This window comes from Arachis ipaensis, chromosome B04 (genome assembly GCF_000816755.2).
Source record: "Arachis ipaensis cultivar K30076 chromosome B04, Araip1.1, whole genome shotgun sequence".
In the NCBI taxonomy this organism is placed as follows: Eukaryota; Viridiplantae; Streptophyta; class Magnoliopsida; order Fabales; family Fabaceae; genus Arachis; species Arachis ipaensis.
In genome coordinates, this window is record NC_029788.2 from 113,566,862 (window position 1) to 113,571,235 (window position 4,374).

Genomic DNA, 4,374 nt, shown 5'->3' on the forward strand with positions numbered 1-4,374 from the left:
GAAACTCAAACTGAAATCTTTTTTTCTTTTTTGGAAAGTTGGCTCTTTTTTTAAATAAGAAAATATGTCTTTTTCTTCTTCTTCTAGGGAGTAGCAGTGACAAGTAACATTTCTGGGTAGTAGCATATGGGGATCTCTTTTTTTTCTTGATATCTAATATGGAGTTACTGCATTTCAGGGCTATCTATTACTACTAGAAAGTTTTAAAAGTTTTTTCATTGAAGCAAGTAGAAGCTAATTGATAGTAACGGATGCAAAGTATCTTATTGATTTCAACTTGTGGCATCTCTTTTCAAATCTTCACATTTGGAAGTTAAAGGAAAAGGGAAGGTACATTGTTAAGGAAATTGCAATTTTGTTGTTGTGTGAAATACTGTTGGATAATAGGGACATTGCAGTGTGTGTAGTAGGTGACAATGGTGAAAATAATGCGTTGGATAGTGGTGAAGAGACAGAGAATGTGCGAAATAATGATGATGGGCACAGGGGAGGGTTAAAATTAGACAAAATATATTATCTGAAAAAAATATACAGAAAGGATAAAATTAATGTAAATTGAAAATTTAAAAAATAAAATTAAAATAAATTAAAATATAAGGGTATTTTTAAAATTTTTAATAAACATAAGGGATAAAAGTATATTTTATCCTATTTTTAATAATATTATGTTACGTAATTGGATGCATGTGTAAAGCTGTTTTATACTTATTATTCATATTTGATAATAAAACTAGTTGATGAAAAAGAAAATAAGATAAAAAATATTTTTTATATCATAAAATTATAAAAAAATATCATAAACATCGTTTATGCTTTTGGTAAATTTTACTTTTAATAATACTCAATTTTTTTTATTCATGCATATATTTTTTTTGTTCTTGGATGTGGTTTGCTAGGCCAACCCAACCTGATAATCTACCTGAAAGTCTAAAACCCACCCCACCGGGATCAGCACTTGAAGGATCTTTTTTTTCCTGCCAAATGCATATTTATATTGGATCGATTTTGAGAATTATATTTAAAATTCGATTCAATTCATGCGTTTTACCAAAAATTGAATCTAATCAAATTTAAATTAATGTAATTTTAATTGATTTTTTATTTAAATGGAATGGATTTGTATTTAAACACATATGCGGCTCTACTCTTTTTCATCTTTAAAAAAAAATTAATTGGGTCAGAGTCAAACGGTCCTAGTGATGCTTCTGTTCCTTGGGACCGTCTAACTCATTTCAACTTTCTTTTTTTTTTTTTTGGTAAACAACTCATTTCAACTTTTTATTTCATCGGTTTCAGATTTCATGTTTTTTTTGTTATATATATTTTTGGGTCTTCAGATCCAAATCCTTCTTTTGCTTTTTGTTTTCAGACCCTTACTCATTTTTTTTGGTATTGACCCTTAACCATTTTTTCCTTTGGAATTTCTTTTTGAGTTAAATTTCAATAAACTAAACTATGCTCTGATTTCTGGCCCTTTCAATGATCCACAAGGGTCCACTAGCCCAATAAAAAATCAGTTGCAACAGGGTAAACTACAAAATAGTAATATAAAATTATTTTTTATAATAGAAATATACAAATGATAAATTAGTTTTTAAAATATTAAAAGGTATGAAAAATAAAAAAAAAATTTATAAGTAACAAATAAATTTTAAAATTGAAAAACAACTTGTGCATTTGACTCGAAAATTTATATGCAAATATTTGGATAAGTATTTAGAAGATACATACAAAAAAAAATTGGACCAAAATTTGGACATTAAACTTTTTTTTAATTTAATTTTATAAATTCTGATTATTCACAATGTGTGTGTGTAAAATTACTGTTATCTGATATAACCTCTCAGCCTCACATCTTATATAGTTAGTTGTAGTTTGTTACATGTTAGTTAGATGGTAATTATATAATAGTATACTAAGTCTGTTTTGAGTTAGTTATGCAATACATAGTAACTTTCTATATAAGCAAGCACCGTAATCTTATGCAACTTAGGATTCATCATTGTATGATCAAGTACAATCAATTTCCACTTTTCTCTGTGTGAAGTCTCTCACTACCTCACACACGTTATTTCTATATGGTGTGGTGAGCGTAGACCAAATCTGGTTGAGCTCACTGTGAATTTGAGATTGAAGAAGGAAGCTTGGTCCTTCAGATTCTTGAATGCAACAAGAAGCAAAATCTGAAGTAGACAATGACGGATCCAAACTCAGCTGGTGAGAACACAAACTCACCAACTCCATTATAGAATCTTGATGCATAAGAAATTTTCAATTTCTTGAATCAATCGAAGCAATTCAAACTCCAATCCTGGTCAAGATCCAACAAGTTATCTCTTTCTTCATCCAACTGAGAATCCTGATATTTCTATTACTGGTATTGTTTTGAATAGTAGAAATTATAATAGCTGGAGTAGGGTTATGCTTCTTGTTTTAAAAATCAAAGAACAAACTAAAATTTTGTTGATGGAATTCTGATTAGACCACATAGGTGTGATCCATCGTTTGATGTATGGGAAAGATGCAATACCTATATAGTTGTATGGATTAATATTTTTTTTAGAGCCTAAAATTTTACAAAATGTGATCTAGAACAATATTGCTTTCGATCTTTAGGAAGATTTGAAGCATAGATATTATTAAGTTGATCGATTTTAAATTGCCAAATTGCAAGAAGAATTACACGCTTTAAGACAAGGTGAGATGAGTGTCACTACTTATTTCACAAAGATGAAATCACTCTGGGAGAAAATAGAGAATTTTAGAGCCATTCCATCTTGTGACTGTGGTTCATTTTGCAAGTGTGGCTTGGGAATCATGAGAAAATTTAGAACTAAAAATCAGGTTGCTCGATTCCTTAGAGGATTGAACGAGTAATTCTTAGGTGTTCGGTCTCAGGTCATGCTAATGGATCCACTCCCAAACGTGAATGTTGTATTCAGTTTGCTTACACAGCAAGAAAGACAATTTCATGGTCTTAATTTTGATTTCGCTGATCAGAAGTTTATAGCACAAGCTAGTTCTGCCACTCTCTTTTCTTTAATACTGTTTCAGAGAATATGCAAGACAGAGAGAGGGAGGACAATATGGAAGAGGCAAAATGCAATGCTCCCACTGTGGAAAGACAGGGCACATAGTCAGTACATGCTACAAAAAGCATGGGCTACCACTTCATCTCAAACAGAAATATATACCAACAATAGCACTGCCTTTGTGAATGTTGGTGTAGAAAGACTCTCAGTGTCTAAGCTTCACCACTCCTAGCCACTCCAACATCAATCAATGCAGCAGGTATCCGAATTCTAGTTTCTTATCATATGAAAAGCTTTCTCAAAATCATAAAGCATTCTTGCTTTCATTGTCCTCAAACATTGAAACCAAGCATTTTAAGGAGGCTATGACTCAAAATTGCTGGAAAGAAGCTATCAAGTCTAAATTAAACTCACTAGAGGTAAGCAAAACTTGGACAATCACGTCACTCCCACCAGACAAGAAGGCCATAGGATGCAAGCAGGTTTTCAAGGTTAAATACAACCCTGATGAATCAGTTGAACGCTACAAAGCACACCTCGTGGCGAAGGGATATACACAGGTATCGGGAATTGACTATAGAGACACATTTAGTCTAATTTTGAAACTCACTAGTTTGAGAGTTGTACTTGTCCTGGAAGCAGCCAAAAACTAGTATTTGAACCACATAGATGTGAATACAATCTTTCTTAATGATGAATTGAAAGAAGAAGTGTATATGAGGGCTCTCCCTAGTCTATATGTTAAGGAAGGTCAAGTTTGAAAGCTAGAGAAATCAGTATATAGGCCGAAACAGATAAGCAGACAGTGGAATAACAAGTTGAAGTCAGTTTTGATCGAATTAGGCTACAAATAGTGCAGATCAGACTATAGTTTGTTCACCAAACAATCAGATTCGAGCTTAACTACAGTGTTAGTATATGTAAACAACTTGGTGCTTGCTGAAAATGACTTGGCAGAGATCAATCTCATAAAGAAGGAGCTTGATGAAAGATTTAGAATCAAGGACATTGGAGATTTGAAATTCTTCCTTGGCTTAGAGGTTGCTAGATCTATCAGATAAAGGAATCACTCTATACGAAACGAAGTATGTGTTGGATTTATTGACAGATCATGGTTTTTGAAGATTGCAAACCGGCATCGACTTTTATGGACTACAGTGCAAAGCTAAGCAAGGATAGTAGAATATATGAAGCTTATTGGAAAATTGCTATATCTCACTAACACTTGACCAGACCTTAGCTATGCCTTGGGTCACCTAATACAATACTTGGGCAAACATACCACATCCCATATGCAAGCTACTCATAGAGTGTTGAGATATCTTAAATTTGCACCATTTGC